At 36.9% G+C, this 24003-nt stretch overlaps 1 protein-coding gene across 12 annotated transcripts in view; it reads left to right on the top strand.

The window, feature by feature from the left end:
* JMJD1C (jumonji domain containing 1C) overlaps positions 1-24003 on the top strand; it is a 296047-nt gene that overhangs the window by 190662 nt on the left and 81382 nt on the right. For 2 of the 12 annotated variants that reach the window (XM_081568965.1, XM_081568968.1), the window contains exon 1: positions 19698-20271. The exons of the other annotated variants lie outside the window; for them this stretch is intronic. The gene's annotated coding sequence lies outside the window, so the exon portion shown is untranslated. Of the gene's footprint in view, positions 1-19697; positions 20272-24003 lie in introns of those variants that run through there. 12 annotated transcript variants of the gene reach the window in all.

Consider the following 24003-nt stretch of genomic DNA (forward strand, 5'->3'; position numbering starts at 1 on the left):
ACAAGCTGGAATCAAGATTGCTGGGAGAAATATCATTAACCTCAGATATGCAGATGACACCACCCTTATGGCAAAAAGCGAAGAAGAACTATAGAGCCTCTTGATGAAAGTGAAAGATGAGAGTAAAAAAGTTTGCTGAAAGCTCAATGTTCAGAAAACTAAGATCATGGCGTCTGGACCCATCACTTCATGGGAAATAGATGGGGAAACAGTGTCAGACTTTATTTTTTTGGGTTCCAAAATTACTGCTGATGGTGATTGCAGCCATGAAATTAAAAGACGCTTACTCCTTGGAAGGAAGGTTATGACCAACCTAGATAGCATATTTAAAAGTAGAGACATTACTTTGCCAACAAAGATCCGTCTAGTCAAGGCTATGGTTTTTCCATTGGTCATGTATGGATGTGAGAGTTGGACGGTGAAGAAATCTGAGCACCGCAGAATTGATGCTTTTGAAGAGTGGTGTTGGAGAAGACTCTTGAGAGTCCCTTGGACTGCAAGGAGATCCAACCAGTCCATCCTAAAGGTGATCAGTCCTGGGTGTTCAGTGGAAGGACTGATGTTGAAGCTGAAATTCCAATACTTTGGCCACGTCATGCAAAGAGTTGATTCATTGGAAAAGACCCTAATGCTGGGAAGGATTGAGGGCAGGAGGAGAAGGGGATGACAGAGGATGAGATGGTTGGATGGCATCACCGACTCATGGACATGGGTTTGGGTGAACTCCGGGAGTTGGTTATGGACAGGGAGGCCTGGCGTGCTGCGATTCATGGGGTCGCAGCATCGGACACAACTGAGCGACTGAAGTGAGCTGAATTCCATATACATCCTACCCATTAATTAAATTCTTAAATAACAATGATTTTAGCAGGTAATATAAACACTGAAAACTCTTCCTCTTCTTTAATATTTGAAATTTTAAAATATCTTTCAGAATCAGAGCTCTTTCATATTTTGAAGTGTGTCCACAACCTTTCATGTTGTAGTGTCCTATATAAATGAATACCCTCTGCATGGAGGAATGCTTTGTTTCTGAGATACTACTACCTCATAAGATAGCTCATCATTCTGCTTAGCCAAAATTGTTATAAAACTTTTCCTGACATTGAACCAGATAGACATAACTTCCATTTATGTAACCTATTTTATCTTCTGGGAGCTGTTTCTTAAAGTGTTTCGGGTCAGGGACTCCTTTGAAAATCTGATAGATTTTATCAAGAACTCTTTTTCCAGTGGGAAAATTTTTCTCACGTTCATAAATTTTTAACAATTTCAAGCATTTTGGGGACCCTTGAAGGGTTTAAAAAAAAAAAAACAAAAAAACAAAACACAGGTTTAGATCCTCAGCTATAGAACTAGATAATGTCACTTTTTTCTTGTATGTTAAAGCATAATAAAGACCTTAGGTTAAACATTTCCAGTTCCTTTAACCAGTCCTAACATACCTTGATTTTAGACAGACCTTTGCTATCCATGTCACCTGCTTTTACCTTGATTTTAATGTCTATATCTTTCTGAATGGGATGACTTTCATCTTCATTTGAAATGATCTCAATCACTGTAACTGTAATTCATGTATTTAGAACACTGTAATAGCAGTTTTAGCATTCACATCACAGTACATTCTTGCCTTATACAGAGTTTCTGTTTAGCTTCACCTTTGCATCATCCACAAATCTCTGAGACAGTGCTTAACACATTGTTGATATTCCAGAGACTATTTGTGGAATGAATAAAACTTCTAATCCTTTTTTGCATCAAAAGCAGCCAAACAAGTTTTACTGCATAGTATAGTAATGTATGCCTGTGAGGGATGGGATGGGAGTGTGTGTTGCATCATACTTAAGTAGTAGCTTTTTGGAACCTCAGCTGTGGATTTAAGGTTTACTCTTGTCAAATTTCATTGTACAAGAGCAGTTAGTTCCTTTATTATCTAGATAAGAGGCCGAAGAAAACAAACAAAAAATGATAATTCTTACTTTCTGTATATAATGTGCACAGTAGATATGTAGCACATTATAGGGGCTGTACACACATGTTTGGTAACTGAATGAATAATTAATGGTCATACATTTATATTAATACCTAAAGCATGTAATTTGAAAGCTTGATTCACTATTAATAAATGCTTTATGTTTTTCTAATGGACGTATAATTGATTTACAATGTTGTATTAATTTCTGCTGCACGACAAAGTGATTTAGCCATACATATACATTCTGTTCTATATTCTTTTCCAGTATGGTTCATCACAAGACACTGAATACAGTAGGACCTTGTTGTCCATTAATCTTGTATAAGCCACAGGTCTTTTCTCTGTGTCTATGAATCTGTTTTGTAGGTAGGTTCATTTGTGTCATATTTAGGTTCCACATATAAGTGTTATCATTGTAAAGATGAATACCTTAAATTGTAACTTCATGTGTATTTTCTAGATATCAGGATAAAACACTTAACCTTAATATGCACCATCTCTCCCCATCCCCCAAATCGCTGTAATGGATCAAACATGATAGAAGATTGTGATGTAATTTGGGGGCATCACCTCTGTGGACTGAAAAAAATACATTTCATTTCACACCTCCTTGGGTCACAATCTTAAGCCAACTGATTCCTGGTTCATAGTTCATGTGACCTGGGAAATCATTTTGCTCCTTCACAGGCAGTTTTAATCAGCTTGGAAATCTTTTTTGTTGAATGATTAACTATACTTTTGGCTCTTTGTATCTACCCTTGAACTTCCTCTGTTTCGCTTATTGAGCAGAAAGTAAGGAACAGCAATGATTGGATTACTTGTATTTTTTAAGCATCAAGAAAAAGCCACTATTGTGGTTACATTGTTTACTATGTGGGCTCTGTTCTTTCTTTTCCTTTAACCTAGGGATGTAGGCATTGCCACTTTCTGGGCCTGCTTCTTTGACTGCTGTGGCATCTTTAGGAATCCAAGGCATCTTTAAACACGTATCTCTGCATAATACAGAAGAGCTTACCCTCCACTAGCCCTCCCTCTCTCTCTTTAGTTGCTAAGTTGTGTTTGATTCTTGGGACCCCAAGGACTATATGTGGCCTCCCAGGCTCCTCTGTGCATGGGATTCTCCAAGCAAGAATACTGGAGTGGACTGCCATTTCCTTCTAGTTGATTTGAATTTGAGAACCTGGTGTGTGAAATTGATCTCTAAATGATTCTCATATCACCACACTGATAATGAACAGCTTCCCAATGTATAGCTATTAAAAAGCTATTTAAAGACCCTGTGCTTTCTAAGAGAGTAGAAGGTTGAGTTATTGAAGTGATGAGACTGGTCTGTCAAGAGACTTTCTAAGCCCTCAACTGGGGCACTTTATCCTGAGATATGATCACTCTAGGCTAGGTGTTCTCAACCAACATTCATGGATCCATGAAGCAGTGGTTCTCAAAGCTGACTTAACCTCAGATTTAACTCAAATACCATTTTAAAACTGAGGATTCCTAGTCCTGTTCTGTGTTCTTTTATTTGAGGTATAGCCACAAGAGGAGATACAGGTGAGGGACATGAAAACAAAGTTTGTTTTTCTTGGAGGTCCTGGAGAGATAAAGTCACTGTGTGCCACAAGGGAGAAAGCTCAAGCAGTAGATGGGGGTGCCAAAAGAGAACACAAGGACCTGTAGGCTAGTGTCCTTCTTGGGGGTGTGGGGGAAGGTCAGGTTGGATTACCCAAGTAGAAGAGCCAAGATTTCATTGGTGCCTTTGAATATTACTTGGTCATGGTCAGAGGAAGGCAGGAAAGGGAAATTGTGGCAGAAGCCAACCTTATCATCCAGGTACACCTGCTCACCTAGGCAGGGTTGCTTACAGCCTGTTTGTGGATATGTTGAGGCAGTGGGGAAAAGGTTTTAAAAATGAAGTCTTTAAAATATTTACAATAAAGTGCCACATCCTCAGAGTTTTTAATTGGGTATATGATCAGGGTTAAAGCTTTCAAATGTATTTTCTTAGAAGAGTCTCAGATCTTGGAAGTCCGTGAAATTATGATGCAAAATTCTGTGTTCTCATGTTTCTTTGGACCTACAGCTTTCATCAGACTCAGAGAGTACACTGACCCCAAAGAAGTTAAATTAAGGGCACTTCCTTGATCCAGTGGTCCTCAGACTTTAAGGTGCTCCAGAATTACCCAAGCACTTGTTAAAAGCAGGTTGCTAGGTTCTCCTGCCAGGAATTCTGATCCTGGTAGAGGCGGAGCCTGAGAATTTTCATTTTAAACTAGCTCCTTGATATTGTTCATGTAGCTAGATGGTGGAGGGCTATCCTTTGAGAACCACTGTTTTAGGACTTGGCTAACACCACTCTGTGCCGTTAGCATTAAGCTCTGGAAGTAAAGTATATTCTTCAGGATTCTTCACCAATTAATATAGTAATAAACTTAATGAAGCACACTAAAGCTAGCTCAGTCTAGCTCACTAATATAAGAGGATGGTAAAACTCCCTCCTTTCTGACAAAGCAAGTGGCAGTGGAAAGTACATAGGTGTGTTTAGTTGTTCAGTCACCCAGTCATGTCTGACACTTTGCAACCCCATAGACTGCAGCATACCAGACCTCCCTGTCCCTCACCATCTCCTGGAGTTTGCCCAAGTTCATCTTCATTGCATAGGTGGGGCCGTCCAGCCATCTCAATCTCTGACGCCCTCTTTTCCTTCTGCCCTCGATCTTTCCCAGCATCAGACCATTCCAATGAGTCGTCTGCTTGCATCAGATGACCAAAATACCAGAGCTTCCGCTTCAGCATCAGTCCTCCCAGTGAATATTCAGAGTTGATCTCCCTTAAGATTGCCTTCTTCGATATCGTTGCTGTCCAAGGGACTTTCAGAAGTCTTCTCCAGCACCACAGTTCAAAGGAATCAATTCTTTGGCCTTCTGCCTTCTTTACGGTCTAGCTCTTACAACCGTACAAGACCACTTGGAAGACCATAGCCTTTACTATAAGGACCTTTGTCTGCAGAGTAATGTATCGGCTTTTCAACAACTGTCTAATTTTTCATTGCTTTCCTGCCAAGAAGCAATCGTCTTCTGATTTCATGGCTGTAGTCACCATCTGCAGTGATTTTGGAGCCTTAATATTTAGTCTTTAAGCCAGCTCTTTCACTCTCCTCCCTCATCCTCATCAAGAAGCTCATTAGTGCTTCTTCTCTTTGTGTCATTAAACTGGTATCATACGCATATCTGAAGTGGTTGTTGTTTCTCCCTCCTATCTTGATTCTGGCTTGTAACTAACCCAGCCCCGGCATTTCTCATGCTGTGCTCAGCCTGTAGGTTAAACAAACAGGGTGACAGCAGAGAGCCCTATCATACTCTTTCTCTATCTTGAACCAATCAGTTCTTCCATCACTTCAGTTCAGTTCAGTCGCTCAGTCATGTCCAACTCTTTGCGACCCCATGAATCACAGCACACCAGGTCTCCCTGTCCATCACCAGCTCCCTGAGTCCACTCAAACCAATGTCCATCGAGTTGGCGATGCCATCCAGCCATCTCATCCTCTGTCGTCACCTTCTCCTCCTGCCGTCAATCTTTCCCAGCATCAGGGTCTTTTCCAATGAATCAACTCTTCGCATGAGGTGGCCAAAGTACTGGAGTTTCAGCTTCAACATCAGTCCTTCCGATGAACACCCAGGACTGATCTCCTTTAAGATGGACTGGTTGGATCTCCTTGCAGTCCAAGGGACTCTCAAGGGTCTTCTCCAACACCACAGTTCAAAAGCATCAATTCTTCGGCGCTCAGCTTTCTTCACAGTTCAACTCTCACTTCTATACATGACCACTGGAAAAACCATAGCCTTGACTAGATGGATCTTTTTTGGCAAAGTAATGTCTCTGCTTTTTAATATGCTGTCTAGGTTGGTCATAACTTTCCTTCCAAGGAGTAAGCATCTTTTAATTTCATGGCTGCAATCACCATCTGCAGTGATTTTGGAGGCCAGAAAAATAAAGTCAGCCACTGTTTCCCCATCTATCTGCCATGAAGTGATGGGACCAAATGCCATGATCTTAGTTTTCTGAATGTTGAGCTTTAAGCCAACTTTTTCACTCTCCTCTTTCACTTTCATCAAGAGGCTCTTTAGTTCTTCTTTACTTTCTGCCATAAGGGTGGTGTCATCTGCATATCTGAGGTTATTGATATTTCTTGCGGCAGTCTTGATTCCAGCTTGTGCTTCCTCCAGCCCAGTGTTTCTCATGATGTACTCTGCATAAAAGTTAAATAAGCAGGGTGACAATATACAGCCTTGCCGTACTCCTTTTCCTATTTGGAACTAGTCTGTTGTTCCATGTCCAGTTCTAACTGTTGCTTCCTGACCTGCATACGGGTTTCTCAAGAGGCAGGTCAGATGGTCTGGTATGCCCATCTATTTCAGAATTTTCCACAGTTTATTGTGATCCACACAGTTAAAGGCTTTGGCATAGTCAATAAAGAAGAAATAGATGTTTTTCTGGTACCCTCTTGCTTTTTCAATGATCCATCAGATGTTGGCAGTTTGATCTCTGATTCCTTTGCGTTTTCTAAAACTAGCTTGAACATATGGAGGTTCATGGTTCATGTATTGCTGAAGCCTGGCTTGGAGAATTTTGAGCATTACTTTACTAGCGTATGAGATGAGGGCAATTTTGCTGTAGTTTGAGTATTCTTTGGCATTGCCTTTCTTTGGGATTGGAATGAAAACTGACCTTTTCTGAGTTTTCCAGATTTGCTGGCATATTGAGTGCAGCATTTTCACAGCGTCATCTTTCAGGATTTGAAATAGCTCAACTGGAATTTCATCACCTCCACTAGCTTTGTTCGTAGTGATGCTTCCTAAGGCCTACTTGACTTCACATTCCAGGATGTCTGGCTCTAGGTTAGTGATCACCCCATCATGATTATCTGGGTCATTACAGTCTTTTTTGTACAGTTCTTCTGTGTATTGTTGCCACCTCTTCTTAACATCGTCTGCTTCTCTTAGGTCCATACCATTTCTGTCCTTTATTGTGCCCATCTTTGCATGAAATGTTCCCTTGGTATCTCTAATTTTCTTGAAAAGATCTGTAGTCTTTCCCATTCTGTTGTTTTCCTCTATTTCTTTGCATTGATCGCTGAGGAAGGCTTTCTTATCTCTCCTTGCTATTCTTTGGAACTCTGCATTCAAATGGGTATATCTTTCCTTTTCTCATTTGCTTTTCGCCTCCTGTCTTTTCACAGCTATTTGTAAGGCCTCCTCAGACAACCATTTTGATTTTTTGCATTTCTTTTTCTTGGAGATGGTCTTGATTCCTGTCTCCTGTACAATGTCACGAACCTCCATCCATAGTTCATCAGGCATTCTGTCTATCAGATCTAGTCCTTTAAATCTATTTCTCACTTCTACTGTATAGTCATAAGGTATTTGATTGAGGTCATACCTGAATGATCTAGTGGTTTTCTCCACTTTTCTTCAATTTCAGTCTGAATTTGGCAATAAACAGCTCATGATCTGAGCCGCAGTCAGCTCCCGGTCTTGTTTTTGCTGACTGTATAGAGCTTCTCCAGCTTTGGCTGCAAAGAATAGAATCAATCAGATTTCGGTGTCGACCATCTGGTGATGTCCATGTGTAGAGTCTTCTCTTGTGTTGTTGGAAGAGAGTGTTTGCTGTAACCAGTGCATTCTCTTGGCACAACTCTATTAGCCTTTGTCCTGCTTCATTCTGTACTCCAAGGCCAAATTTGCCTGTTACTCCAGGTGTTTCTTTACTTCCTACTTTTGCATTCCAGTCCCCCATAATGAGAAGGACATCTTTTTTGGGTGTTAGTTCTAGAAGGTCTTGTAGGTCTTCATAGAACCATTCAACTTTAGCTTCTTCGGCATTACTGGTCGGGGCATAGACTTGGATTACCGTAATATTGAATGGTTTGCCTTGGAAACGGACAGAGATCATTCTGTCGTTTTTGAGATTGCATCCAAGTACTGCATTTCGGACTCTTTTGTTGACTATGATGGCTACTCCATTTCTTCTAAGGGATTCCTGCCCACAGTAGTAGATATAATCATCATCTGAGTTAAATTCACCCATTCCAGTCCATCTTAGTTCACTGATTCCTAGAATGTCAGTGTTCACTCTTGTCATCTCCTGTTTGACCACTTCCAATTTGCCTTGATTGATGGACCTAACATTCCAGGTTCCTATGCAGTATTGCTCTTTACAGCATCGAATCTTGCTTCTATCACCAGTCCCATTCACAACTGGGTGTTGTTTTTGCTTTGGCTCCATCCCTTCATTCTTTCTGTAGTTATTTCTCCTCTGATCTCCAGTAGCATATTGGGCACCTACTGACCTGGGGAGTTCATCTCTCAGTGTCCTATCTTTTTGTCTTTTCACACTATTCATGGGGTTCTCAAGGCAAGAATACTGAAGTGGTTTGCCATTCCCTTCTCCATGGACTGCATTCTATCAGACCTCTCCACCATGCCTTGTCCGTCTTGGGTGGGCCCACATGTATGGCTTAGTTTTATTGAGTTAGACAAGGCTGTGGTCCATGTGATCAGATTGGCTAGTTGTCTGTGACTGTAGGTTCAGCCTGTCTGCCCCCTGATTCCCTTTCTCAGTGCCCGCCGTCTTACCTGGGTTTCTCTTACCTTGGACACTGGGTCTCTCTTCATGGCTGCTCTAACAAAGCGCAGCCTGTTGAAAAAACCCTGACAGTTCTTCCATACAGGGTTCTGACTGTTGCTTCTTGATCCCCATACAGGTTTCTCAGGAGACAGATAAGATGGTCTGCTAGTCCCATCTCTTTTAAGAGATTTGCTTTATATCAGTCAGTTCAGTTCAGTTGCTCAGTGGTCTTTGTGACCTCATGGACTGCGGCACGCCAGGCCTCCCTTGTCCATCGCCAACTCCCAGAGCTTACTCAAACTCACATCCACCGGGTCAGTGATGCCATCCAACCATCTCATCCTCTGTCATCCCCTCTCCTCCTGCCTTCAGTTTTTCCCAGCATCAGGGTCTTTTCCAATGAGTCAGTTCTTCGCATCAGGTAGCCAAAGTATTGGGAGTTTCAGCTTCAGCATCAGTCCTTCCAGTGAATATTCAGGACTGATTTCCTTTAGAATTGACATATATATTACTTTATATATTATAGTACAAAATAAGCTGCTTAATCCCCTCCCCCCTTTCATCTCCCAACCAGTAACCACTAGTTTTTTCTCTTTATACGTGGGTCTGGTTTTTTTTTTTTTAATTCCATTCACTGTGCTAAGTCGCTTCAGTTGTGTCTGACTCTGTGCGACCCCATGGACTACAGCCTGCCAGGCTCCTCTGTCTATGGGATTCTCCAGGCAAGACTACTGGAGTGGCTTGCCGTTTCCTTCTCCATTATATTCACTAATTTGTTGTTATTTTAGCACTTGATTCCTTATGTAGTGTTTCTTCCCATTAGAGTAGAAAAATTATAGTTCCATGACCATTTAAATGGTTTGATTTTTTTTTTAAGTGAATAATGTAACTTTATAAGTGTGCTCATGTTATCGAAGGCCAAGATAGAACTCACTCAAAGTTAAAATATAAAATATAGTTTGACATAAATGTGCTGGGAAATAGGAAAGATGATCCTAAGGATTCCTGAAATTAGGAAAACTTGTTCCACTCTAAAAAACTCCTAAAAGCAGGTGATAAGTAGTCAAGGCAGAGAAGCTATCCCTGAGGAGAAAGCAACTCCTCAGGGAGTTTTGAAAGTGGTAAAACACCACTAAATTCATGGGATTCCAAAGAAGTTTATTTGTCCAGACTGCTTACAGGCTGCTGAAACTTTGAAGGAAATGAAGATCCTGTAAGGAATCTTTATTATCTATGAAGAATCTAATTGTAAAATTTTCCTCTCTGTATAGAGATAAACTTGAGCAAAAAGCTTCTGGGCATCACTAATGGGTCTTACCTTTTTCCCTTCCCACTTAGCCTTGGGACTTTGGTTGCCTCATCCTCTTAGAGGGAGATGTCCTCTGTGAAATAGGAACTGACCTAAATTAGGAAAACAGAGCTTTAGAGGGGAGGGACTTTGTTTAAAGGAGGTATAGCAAAATTATATTATATGTTAACCTGAAATTAGATCATGGGTATTCCTTTTCTCTGGGGGGATTTTTGTTTTGTTTTTGTGGGGTTTTTTGCAATATAACTTTCAGTTGTCCTGTAATATATTAGAAGGTAAGGAAAGTTCATTTTGAATGACTCATAATTTGATAGTAATTCAAAGAAAATACTTAAATGCCAAAATCTGTAAGTTCTCTGTTCTGTTGTAGTCTTTTTACTTGGCATTGTAGTTAGTATTTTGTTATTTCAGAGCTGTCAAAATGTTGGCATAAGTTATCAATACTTAATGAAATATGCTTGAGATTTTGATAACTTTGATATTACTGTATTTTGAATCTAATACTGTTTCTCAAAGGTGATAATTTTCACCTACAATGTATTAATTTTTAAAATAACCAAAATAGTTAACATATTATACTTAATGGAGATTGTGAATTCCCCTTGTTAGTTGAAAAATTCAGCTTCCAGATTGTTGCTAATACCATCAGGGTTTTTAACAAACAAGGATATAATGGAGAAATAATTGTAGAGGACTTGTGCTGCACAAGTAGCAGATGTTTGTCATACAGAAGTTAGCAAAACCAAGTGGCTATCACATTAAAGTTTCCAAGAGTACAAGCAGTGAAATGATTAAGAAGAATCAGAAAAAATATTTTTAAATGTTTTCTTTAGCTTAACTTTGAATTTCTTCTGTGATTTTCTGGTTATTAACATTTTAACACATGTTTTGCATTTATGGTAGAGTTGACTTAATTTTGTAATATTTTTTATTCTCACAAAATTACATTTACTTTTTCATCATAAGAGATAAAAGGATCTGTTGGCTACAGAAATTTCTGTGTCATGAAAGTCTCCCACATAGTTTTATTTCTTACCAAGCAGAGCAAGTCTTCATTAATTTAGTCTGAAATGGGAGATGTTACTTTTTACTCTTCATTCTGCCACCTTATGTCAATAAGGTGAACATGAACATTCAGCAGTACTCTTTTTATGCTTTTTTATATGCAAAAGTAGCAGTAGCAGTGTTTATGAAAAGTTTGGTTTAGTTTTGTTTATCTTCAGTTTGCTCTTAAACATTAAGCTGCTTAACAGATACAGTATTAGAATCTTAGAATTGGAAAATATCTTTGATATTTCATGAACAACCCTTTGCCAAAGCCAGAAATGGGATCCTTCAGTGACAAGCTTGTCAAGTTAGTTTTCATCCAGATTCTTGATTGCTTCTAGTTATTCACTACTTCATAAGTAAGTCTGTGTTAGTTTGATAGTGTTTAATTGTTAAAAATTTGCACATTCTTTGTTTTGAGCTAGAATTGGCTTCCTGGAAATTTTGCTTATAAGCTTCTTTCTTTTCAAATTACCCAACCCTTTAAATAATTATAGATAATTAAATATTGTTTGTTCATTCTTTCAAATGATTCTAATTATCCATGATTTTAAAGTGTCGAACATCTTAGTTTGTAATTGTTCCTCTTTTATGTCCCAAATTGAACAAGATATTCTGATATAGTATGACCAATGTCAAGTCTAAAGGCATGGGTACCTCCCTTGGTCCAGGTACTTTGTGTCAAAATTTGATTTACCCCCACTCTGTCCTTTCTTTTTAAAAAATACATAACTTCTATTGGCTTAGTGTCTTGAAATCCTCCAGGACTCTTTCATATGAATTTCTAGGAATCTGGATCTTTCTTACATTCTATCTGTGTAGTTGTTTTTTTTTTTTAACTTAAAAATAGAACGTAACTTTTTGATTTTTAAATTTGGGAGTAATCTTTATTCCACTTTTCTTGATCATTTTAAAATCTAGGTCTTAATTGCATTTTTTGTAAGATTTATTTTGGAATAATTCTCTCATATATTAATTTGTAAATAAAGGTAGCCTTCAAGTGATAGTGTGTAAGACGAAAGATGAAGGGATTGTATGTTATATGTTAAAAGTAATACTATTATTCAGTACTCTCTAACTAGATGTAAATGTACCAAGAACTGTCATGTAGCTCATATTTGATTGATTTACCTATTACAGAGTTTCTTCATAAAAGTAAGCTTTGTTTTTACTAAAAGACAAGTTACTCTCGTTGAATATATTTGGCTCTTAATAATCACTGTGTGGGGTTGTTTTTTTTTTTTTCTCTCTTCTATGGTTCAAATTGTCCATCTTGGAGTTTTGCTGAAGTCATTTGCTAGCATGTATTTTTTTTCTGAATAGCTCCCTTATTTACAAATATTAATAAATATAAATAGATAACTTATCTCTAGTATCTTGATAATGTTATTTTTTTCTCCAAAGATTGCCAGTAATGGCTCTGTGTATCTGTCAATTTAATATTCTAACATGTAATTTATTTGAACCCATATAAACCTGGAATTTTGGTTGTTTAACAAAAGCAGGATGATTTTCCTCTGATTTTTGTAATAGTGGAAAAGTGAAGAAGGCCTGAATCTCCAACACTGAGAAAAAGTGTAATAAAAACTTAATGTTCATTTGCTTAAGTATTTATTAGTTAGATATTTTAAATGATGGCAATGTAATAACATGAAAAGAGTGCTAAGTGGAAAATTGCCTGGCATTCCAGTGGTTAGGACTCCCTGTGCTTTCACTGCAAGGGCCTGGATTCAGTCCCTGTTTGGGGAACTGTCATCCCAAAAGCTGTGGGGGGGACCAAAAAAGAAAAAGAAAAAGAGTACTAAGTGAAATGAGCAACTTATAAAGCACATGTTCCTTAAAACTTGAACAAATATACATACTTGTGAAACAAAGGCCAAAAGGGCACATGCTTGACTGAGTTCATGCTTAGAACTATGGGATCCTTTTCTACACTCAATTTTTTGTTTTCCAAATTATTCTCTAATTGCAACAAACTGGGGAAAATTCTGAAAGAGATTGGAATATCAGATCAGCTGACCTGCTTCCTGAGAAAACTGCAGCTCAAGAAGCAACAATTAGAACTGGATATGCAACAACAGACTGGTTCCAAATCCGGAAAGCAGTATATCAAGGCTGTATGTTGTCACTCTGCTTATTTAACTTACATGCATAGTACATCATGTGAAATGCCAGGCTGGATGAAGCACAAGCTGAAATCAAGATTGCTCGCAGAAACATCAATAACCTCAGATATACAGATGACACCATCCTTAGGGCAGAAAGTGAGGAGGAACTAAAGAACCTCTTGATGAAAGTGAAAGAGGAAGTGAAAAAGAACAATGAAAAAGCTGGGTTAAAACTCAGCGTTCAGAAAACTAAGATCATGGCATCCGGTCCCATCACTTCATGGCAAATAGATGGGGAAACAATGGAAACAGTAATAGACTTTATTTTCTTGGGCTCCAAAATCACTGCAGATGGTGACTGCAGCCATGAAATTAAAAGATGCTTGCTCCCTGGAAGAAAAGCTATGACCAGTCTAAATGGCACATTAAAAAGCCGAGATACTACTTTGCCGACAAAGGTCCGTCTAGTCTATGCTATGATTTTTTCAGTAGTCATGTGTGGATATGAGAATTGGACTATAAAGAAAGCTGAGCGCTGAAGAATTGGTGCTTTTGAACTGTGATGTTGTAGAAGACTCTTGAGAGTCCCTTGGACTGCAAGGAGATCCAACCAGTCCATCCTAAAGGAGATGAGTCCTGGGTGTTCATTGGAAGGACTGATGCTGAAGCTCCAGTATTTTGGCCACCTGACGCAAACAGCTGACTCATTGGAAAAGACCCTGATGCTGGGAAAGATTGAAGCCAGAAGGAGAAGGGGACGACAGAGGATGAAATAGTTGGTTGGCATCACTGTCTCAATGGACATGAGTTTTAGCAAGCTCCAGGAGTTGGTGATGGACAGGGTGGACTGGTATGCTGCAGTCAATGGGGTCACAAAGAGTCGGACACAGCTGAGCGACTGAACTGAAAATAATTATGTTATTAATAAGGAAAACTAATTTTTTCTAGAAACAGGATCCGATATGTGTTTTTTATGGTTTAGTTTATTTTTAATCCCTAGTTTACACTTTCTACATTTAAATATTTTTTTTTTGACAGAAATACTAGTGACAAGAATTAAACTGAAAAACTATTAATATCAATGTTTTCTCATTATCTGAAATGCTGCTTTTCAGAAGTTATCTTTAAAAGCTCCTTTATGTTGAGTTGTTTACCTTGTTCTTTTTGATAGGTGCTTGTTCTTTTTGATAGGTGAAATGAGTGTTTCTTCTGATAGGTGAAATAAGTGTCTTCGGTTTCCTCCATTTTACATTCAAAGTTTAAAGCTTTTTTCAGTAGATAGCAAAACACTTTGCTCTCTGCTACCTCATGTCAACAAGCATGAAGAAAACATGGTTCTTTCACACCATATTACGTAGTAAAAGTCATTCATTCAGATATGAATTAAGAAATCTTGTTTCTAGTTGCAGGTTTCTCCAAGTATTTTGACCAAAGTCACTTAATCTCCTTGATTGTCCATTTCTTCACTTGTAAAAATGAGAACCTTAATCTCTAAAGTTCCATTTCTGTTTTAACAGCTGTTTTTCTTGTATTAAATTTCCTCATTTTCATTTTACCCCCTCTGATTTGAAAATCTACCTTTATTTTACACTAAATTCCCATACTTACCTGAAACTATTTTGGGACTTTTTAAACAATCCATTGATTATTATTTATGTGTGTTGTATTCCAGTTTCACCTTGTTGTATTAATTAAAGCATTAAAAATATGTTGTATCTTTTATGGCTAGTTCCATATCATTGATTTGTATTTATTTTTTTTTTCTTTCTAGAACTTGTCTGATTATATTTTCCGTAAATGTGATATGTTTGCTTCCAAAATGTTCTTGATATTTTTATCAGTCATATTAAAATTATGGAATAATTTTTTAAAAATTATTGACAGAGGTTTAAAGGAAAAATATCAGGTATTCAGAATATTATAATATGAGCAAGGGAACCAAAGTAAATCTTCAAACATCACTGTATTAATGAATTCTGTGGTAACTATTTCTGAAATTGTAGTGAGAGTATTTCTAGTGGTTTTGAAAGAAGCGTGAAAACTTAGCATTTAATTCTAGTTATTTTTGGTTTTATGTGGTTACAGGGTATGTCTGTGTCCTCCAATAGTAAAGCTATAAAATACAAGTTAGAGTAATATGCAAATTGAGGTCTAAAATTCTGTTACTATAATTTTTAAATTCATTTTTGGCTGCACTGGATCTTCATTGCTTCACACAGGCTTTCTTTAGTTGTGGCAAGTGCCAGCTTCTCTAACGGTGAATGCTTCTCATTGCGGGCGGCTTCTCTTGGTCTAAGGTGGTTGGCTTCAGTAGTTGGAGTGCTCAGTAGTTGTGGTCCATGGGCTTAGTTGTCCCATGGCATGTGGAATCTTCCCAGACCAGGGATTGAGTCCATGTCACCTTCATTTGACAGATGGATTCTTGACCATTTGACCCTCAGGGAAGTCCTGGAATTATTTATTAATGGAAAGAAAAGTTAGTTATCTTAATGGCATACACCCATGAAGTTGTAGAGGAGGAAAAGGTCAGTCAAACCTCCCTACTTGCGTGTTCTGCATATGAGGAGTCAATCCACCATGGATGAAACATTTCAGAAGAAAAAATACCAAAAGATTCTCAAAAGCAAAACTTGAATTTTCCTTGTGCCTGTCAACAATTTTGGGGACTTTCCGGTGGTTCAGACAGTAAAGAATCTGCCTGCAGTATAGGAGACCCCAGGTTCAATCCCTGGGTTGGGAAGATCCCCTGGAGAAAGGAATGGCAGCCCACTCCAGTATTGTTGCCTGGAGAATTACTTGGACAGAGGAGGCTGGCAGGCTTGTAGTCCATCTGGTCGCAAAGAGTTGAACATGACTGGGCCACTAAAGCTGTCATCTATTTACATAGTATTTACGTTATATTAGGTATTATAAGTAATCTAGAGATGACTTGAAGTATATGGGAGGGTTATATGCAAATACTATTCTATTTCATGTAAGGAACTTGAGCCTTGAAAGATTTTGATATCCTCCTAGACCCTGAAACCAATTCCTTGCCATTACAGAGGAATGATTGTAAGTGAAACTGCATAATACTGGGAAGAAAAAAGATTGATCAGGGAGATTCTTAAAGAGAAGACATAGATATGACAAATTGATAAAACTACTAATCCAGTTAGAGTATGTGCTTTATTAGTACTCAGAAGGACTAGAAGAAAAAGATAAAAGGACACTGAATTCAGCCATAATGCTTATTGAAACACAGAAACTGTTTGCATAGTGCTTTTGTGTTCTCAGCAGTGACTTGTCTTAGTCAACTATATGTCATAAAAAATTATAAATATTTACAAAGTTAAAAAATAAACACATTCTGTTGTTGTGTAACTTTCCTCTTATGACTGGGGCAGTTACCCAAGATATAGTGAAGAAAGGAGGGAAAGGTGTACTAATTCAAGACATCCCACACATATTGGTTGGTTGATAGAATGTCCTGCATGCTTAGTGGAGAAAGGAGAGTTTAAAAATCAGTATTAGGTCTGTATCATCTGGAAATCCTGGAACTTCATGGTCTGTTGAAGTGTACCATGCTACACCACCTTTGCAGTGCCTGGAAGATCTACATAGATATATTAATGTGAAGATGTTAATCATTAGGGTAATACCATGACGCAAAAGTTACACATTTGATTATATATTTTCATAGATTAATAGGACAATGGGACATATTGAAAAGTATTTTCCTCAATCTAGTCAGCTTCAGATAAGGCCATATCAAGTTCAAATCATTTTTAAATTACTCTTGTTTCTCTTATTTTCCTATCCTTGTGTCTGAAAAAGTACTTAAAATGCTAAAGCACTGAAACTTAGAGGTTTTTGGTGTTTTGTACAGTCTGTATACTTGGAGAAATCCACTTGTTTGTTTAGATTTCCCTATCTGTAAAGATGAGGGGTTTGTTTCATGGTCCAAAATAAATGGGACCAAAATGTTAGTTTAACTCTTAATTATATGTATAAAGGTTCTACAGTTATTGGAAGGAACAGATTTTCTTCAGATAGCCATACAGTATTGCCTTCCTTTTAGCCTCTGTTTACTTTCTCACCTCTGTTGATTTATTCAGCTTGTAACCTAGAAACCAGCTAAAAAGGAAGGAAGTCAGAGATGTGTATTTCTGGGCAGTAACTGGAGTAGTTTCCTCTTCCTCTAGCCTGGTTTAGCTGCCAGAAAAGACCTTTTACCCAACCGAAAAAAAAAGAAAAAAAAAATTTAACTCTTCAACTTCCTTCCTTAATTCATTAAGGAAGGTGTAAGCTGTAAGAAGAACCAGTTTAAAGGATTAAAATGCTGCTCTCCTCAAATTTGTGCTTTTTGCTGTCTGAAAGGTGATACTTAATAACATCCCTTTCAAGTTGTAAGAACAAGAAGAGAATTTAAGGAGACATGTTGTCAAAGCTAAGCAACTTACTCTTGCTACCAAGTGCTTTCTCAGTGTTATTACTTCAGTATTTTTATTTGTTAGAAATTTGTCAGTGTACCAGACCAAACATACATTTATATATTTATAAAAATATTTGTATTAGTTGCTCAGCCGTGTCCGACTCTTTGCGCTCCTATGGACTGTAGCCTACTAGACTCCTCTGCCCATGAGATTTCCGAAGCAAGAATACTGTAGTTGGTTGCAGTTCCCTTCTCCAGGGGATCTTCCTGACCCAGGGATTGAACCCTGGTCTCTTGCATTGCAGGCGGATTCTTTACCATCTGAGCCACCAACGAAGCCCTATAAAAATATTTATTAAGCCCAGTTTAAACATTAAAGAGATACTTAAGGTTTTCAGCTAGTTGCGCTTGTAACCTTTATTTCCATTAAGAGTCGACTGTGTCACAAAGAGACAGGACTTAGCAACTAAAGAACAAAAATGTAGTATTTATAGTAATGGAAACATATCTAACTTTAATGTAACTGTGATGCAGTATGAAATAAACATGAGTGGTTTTTCAGTACTGACATTAATTATTTTAATTTTATAAAATTATAAAATTGTGTATCACTAGCAATATATAAATACTGTGGCAGTTGTTAGTTAAGTATAGTTCTTAAGGCTACTTGATTTTGTAGGGGACAGAGTACTTGAGGAACAAACATGTTTTTAAGTTAATAACAACATAGTCAAATCTGAATTTATGTGAGATTGTAAGATGCATCTTGTGAAATATTTTAACTCATTCTCTAATATACAGTAAACTGTAGAAAAGTAGTATGACATGTATTTAAAATTTGATAGTTTATAATATAATGTAATAACCTGAATCAAACATTTGCTGTTTGTTTCAGGCTCAAAATAAGGCTGCTGTATTACTCCAGTTGTTTTTTTTTCGGTAACTTATATTACACTGAATTCTTTTAATTCCATACATGTTTTATGATCACATCTTAAATAATTATGAAATGAAATATTGGTATTCTGTATGTGATTTAATAGTCACTTGACTCATTATTAAAAAGTACTTTGTTCTAAAGTTACATTTCATTCTATCACTGTTCTAAAACTGAATTTTACTAATATTCCTAGAATAATCAGTATTCCTCTCTTTCATCTTTAAAACAAAAAAGGATTGAGATTTTCATAAATGCAATGCATAACAGACTAAATTTAAAATGTCTTTTTTTCTAGTAGTTAACGTAATGTTTTTTAATGAAATGAAGCTGATACATCTGGAATAGATTTAAAGGGACAAGGCATTGGCTGGGAATTGGAAGTTTTTCTCTTAACACGATTTGATAAATTGGTTGTATGGTATTAAAATCAGTGTAAATTTTTAGATTTATTGAAATTGCAATCCCTAACATTGGGACAAATTTAAAATAAAAGGCCATTCACACACATCACTAAAAATAGGTGAATGTTTTCTTGTACTTGCAGATATCTGACATTCTTTCTTCATATTCGGTGTGTTCATTATACATACAGCACAGATCTCAGTTCAGACTAATCACATTGTCAGGTGCTGAATAGCCATCTGTAGCTTTTAAAGGTTTTTATAATTATGAACTATTTAAATTATTCTTACAAATAATAAAAATGATTCAGGAATATTTTTTAATCTGCCAAAATAAATATTATCAGTTAGTTTTTCCTTTGAGTAAAGTGTTGGTGCGGTTGTTGGTTATGTCATTTGATTTCACTTAGATTATTACCCCAGAAATGTTTTAAACTGTTTTCCCCCTTGTGTTTTTAAAAATATCAGTATATTTCCAGTGAGAAATGAGTAAACTAAAAGTAAATTCGTTACTTGAAAACACACCTGAAAGTATTCTTAATAGGTTTAAAGTTACGTTTTATTTTTGCCCACTTGAGAGATATTTACATATTACTTGTTTTCTGCACTTTCTCACCTTGGTAAATCTGTAAGGCAAAAACTTTGTATTTGCATTTGCCTTGTGAAGGAGACAGTAAACTTGAGCTCTCGGTCTCGCCACTAGTCTGTCTTTGTCTGTTGTTAAAATTATGAGCCAGTCTCTATGGCGCAGCCAAATGAGTAATCACCAGTAATGTGACTCGTGCTGGAAGTGACTCCATCAGCACCTGTGACGGAGGATTAGTTACAGTTTACAGAGCACCGCCTCTTCCCTTCTCTCAGTGTGCCCTCAGCCAAGTAGTCGTTCTCATTTGGGTGTCTGCGCTGTTGGAAGCTACTGCAGTGTGTTTCCACACAGACAGAGTACAGTGGGAAAAGGCTTTCTCTAGCCGATGGATGGCTGTTCTCTCTATTTGGAGTATCTTACTGGTTATGTAAGCGGCCTCGGGAGAAATTATCCTGACCCAGATCGGAGGATGCAGCAGTGCTTCAGCTGCAGGATTTCTTGGTCGTTAACACCACAGCGCTGATGACAAAGAGCGAGTTGTAACCCTCATTACTGCCAGGACTGAGCCAGAGCAGACAGAAAATCGTCATTTGCTCGTCGGAGACTTGTTCGGTTTACAGCCTCTGCTTCGTTCTGTGGTCTTGGCTTTTCTTACTATACAATGACGACGCTGCAAGTGAGCTCAGAAATGCTTGGTTTGAGAGCCATTTGCCTGTGATTTTTGAAGACTTAAGAATTATTGAGGCTAGATTTTTAAAAAAAAAATACTGCTCAGGAACAAAATGGAAATGTCAGCTATACTTCTTGACCTTTAAAGCCTTGTCGTGGATATCGGAGATTTAAAGATACTTTAAAATTCTCAAGAACAAAGTACGGTTTGTATTTTTCTGCTTCCTTTTTCTTTTGTCTTAATTTACATTTGGTTTTGCTTCTCGATTTTAGGAATTAAGGTCACTGTCTTTTTCAGATCCAGCTTTCGTGGTCTTAGTTTTTTAGAATTTTTAATGATTTCATTTGTTTAGAGAGATTTATTGTGTTGGTAGTAATTTCATAACACTGTACGATAAAAAAAAACAAGCTCAGTTATTTAAAGTATTATAGCAGAAATGTTTTGGATTAGGGTTTTAGAGTATAACGTTTTAAGGGAAGTAGGGGCATTTGTTTTGTGAGGGTTTTTTCTGTCTGGTGTATTCTTGTCCCCACCCCCAGCTTGTTTTCTAACAGTATCGTGTTTTTCAATAGACCTGCTTGGGTGGGAATTTGGACTTTGTTCTTTCGAGTCACTCCAATCTTTTTTTTTAAGACTAAACCTTGACTTCTAAAATGTATCTTAGATTGTTTTCTGCTTTAGTATTTCTTTAGTGAGATTTATATCAGATTTTTTTAGTTTATGAGCCTAATTTTTTTCACTTGGAAAAGGAATTGTTAAATGTTAACTGGAGATTGTCAGAAACTTGGACTGTAGACATAAACCTTCTGAATTTCCAGTCAAATGTTAAATGGTGAGCTTTAACATGGTTTGTTTGAGCAGCTGAGTTATGTTTGAGAACTGTAGCTGATTTATTTTAAAAATGTTTTTCGAGGAGGGCTCATCTGTTCGCCTCTTCCTCATGTGAATGGAATGTGGTGCAGCATGGAGCCCCAAACAGGATACAGTTGTTCTAAGCATTCTTCCTATAGCGTGGTAGGCCCTAGTAGAAATGCAGGCTCTCTACCAAGTATTTATTTGGCTTTATACTATTTTTAAAGTGCAGTTAACAAAGACAAAGGACCTTAAACGAACTCTTAGTCCATTAATGAAATTGAAAAAGTGTTTTGTTTAATTAGCTATTTTAATTTGGATTTTCGAAGACTGTTTTCAGCGTTAGAATGAAGTCATTTTGTGATTAGGGTCACATTCTACTGTGACTTTCATCTGATGGTAGCTTGTAGCTTCCCCTTAGGCTGTGGAAGTTCCTCTTAGAATGGTGTATCTTTAGAGTCTTGAATTACTTAGCTATGCATGAGTTCTAGTTTCTTTGCATTCCAGTGCACCTAGACCCATGAAATACTTAACTACAGATTCATCCAAAATCTGCAAGGATTCATTCACTTTTATTTAAATATTTGTTTTTATTTTTAAGCTAATGTCTTTGAAGTGGATGTTTTTGACTTGAATACAAAAATTATTAATGGTTACATCATTGATTTGCCACTTGAGGGAATTAGGATGTATTTTAACTCTTAGTTTTATATGTTGTTTGTCTTTAATTTTTCAGTAAAGCAGGAACAGTTGCACATTTTTAGGGTTGCTTGTTTAATACATATTGAAACATTTCTTTAACAAGTTCTATAAAAGTATTTATCAGCACTTGGGAACATATTTGTAGTTTAAGAGTAATTGCACGTTTTAAAATTTGCAAGTCTTTGTCCTATTTGCTATTTAAGAAGCATGGTGTACTTTTGACTTCCATTTGTACATGGTTATTATAAATACTCATGCATCAGAAATAGGCCATTATAAACTAGTCTTTTAACATTTCTGATAGCTAGATTCTACCGGTGGCTTTCAGTTAGATACACTAAAATGAGAAATTCTTTTTTATTTTAGCCTGGAAACTAAATTTTTTTTCTCAGTAACTTAAATTATGATAAATTGGCCTATTGAAATTTACCCTTAGATCTCTGACTTACCTTAAAAAGCAGAGTTCTGAGAGGTTTTCCTCACAAGAATGTTTTTCATATTATAAAATGACTAGGTCTCATAGGAAATGCAAACCACCTGTATTATTTGCGTAAGAAAGAGGCACTCGGAGTGGAGAAGTTTACTTTTTTTTCCTGTCCTCCTTAATTGAATCGGTACAATATCTTTAGGCATTTAGATAGTACCTTAGATAGTACCTTTTGTGGGCCTTTTTTTAACCTTCCCAAGTTGACCTGATTTGGTACTGTTTAGAAAGAAATAAGAGCATTTGATAAAGCTCAGGGATTTAAAGTTCTCTTGAGAAGCTGCCAGTGTTTCTAATTTTTTTTGCTAAAAATTAAACAGATTTAATTTGAGAATGGTACATATTTCAAGTAAAGAATTTACTTATGGTAAATGGAAAGTGTCAGATGGCCACAGAAGCAGGAGATAGCTAAATAATGGGGAAATACCTGTTTTGAAAATGTAACTTCTCACACAAAAAAAATACTTTTGATACATAAAAGGTTAGCCCTAGAACATGGGAGGGAGGATATTACTATGATTAGGTTTTCTAATCATAAATAGTGGAAATAAATTGGAAATGTAACATAATTTTTTTATGTTCATTTATGAAAGAAGATATCACTTATTAGTTCATGAAGTGAATAGTATAGGAATAAGGCATGTTTAAAATGCTTATTCTCTTGTGTTTTCAGCTTTTTCAAAACATAGACTCCAGATGAAAGCTTTAAAGATAATGTCTTAAATAGAGAAATTAACTGCTTAAGAGCCATTCTGAATTAAAAATCTTGAAAGGTTTTTCACCAGAGTGTTTAGTTGTGATTAGCAAGATGTTAGATTTCTTGAAGACATTAATAAGAGAAGAGGGAATTACAACGGCTTTTTATCTCCTGGAGATTTTTACTGTCTGCAGAAACCTTGGGTTTACATCCAAATGGGCACACAAGTTGCTTCTAGCAAGAAAGATTTCCTCTTGTGATAAAAGTACTTTAGAAACTGAGTTGCTTTTTATTTCATTTTCCAAACTTAGATTCTTCAATAGTAAAGTGACTATGTTTTTAAAACAGTGGAATATTGTTTTCATTTATAAGTTTTAAAACACTATCATGGATATAATATCCTTGGCTTTTATTCAGATGGCTTCTACTTTGAAAATAATTAGGATAGTCATAAAAAGTGCATACCTGGTACCTTTTTTTCTTCCTTCCTTTTCCTCTCTTGCCCTCTCACTCCCACCTTCTACCCAAGATACGAGCAAATTCACTTATGTAAAAGTTGTCTTCAAATGACTGTGGATTTGCTCAATTCCCCACCACCACCACCGCGTGCCCCCTTGTTTTGTTTTATAATAGTGGAAATCTGGAGTGAGTTTACTGGAAGGTGAATGTGAGTTTTGTGTAACACTTTTACCTCCCTTTTCTCCTGCGCCCTTCCCCCAATGCTGCTCTTACTGAAGCAGCTGGATTTTTATTTGTGCTTGGGGCAGGGGCGGGGGTAAGTAGTACACTGGGTGGAGTTAAAAGACCAGATGCATCCTGATCATTTAAAATCCTTGATGTGAATGAGCTAGGAAATAAACTACACGTGTAAATCATAACTACTCTGTTTTATAAAGAATAATACTTAACAATATTTTAAAAGAGTTGGGATAATAACCTCTCCTACCCAGTTTGCTTTTTTGGAAACAATTTCTCTTTTTATATTAGGAATTTTTATACATATGTATATTTGATTATATCCTTTTAAACAACTGGGATTTATTAATATACTGGGATTTTTTTCACATCATTTCTTAAAATTTACTTAATTTCTTTTTAATAATAGAAAATACTCCAGATAAAAGCATCACTTTATGAAAACTGATATTAATTGGTAGCCTAAAATCATTATGATAATGACTTTAATACATTGTGTTT

The sequence above is a fragment of the Giraffa tippelskirchi genome, chromosome 2 (genome assembly GCF_054371585.1).
Source record: "Giraffa tippelskirchi isolate mGirTip1 chromosome 2, T2T-mGirTip1v1.2.pri, whole genome shotgun sequence".
Lineage (NCBI taxonomy): Eukaryota > Metazoa > Chordata > Mammalia > Artiodactyla > Giraffidae > Giraffa > Giraffa tippelskirchi.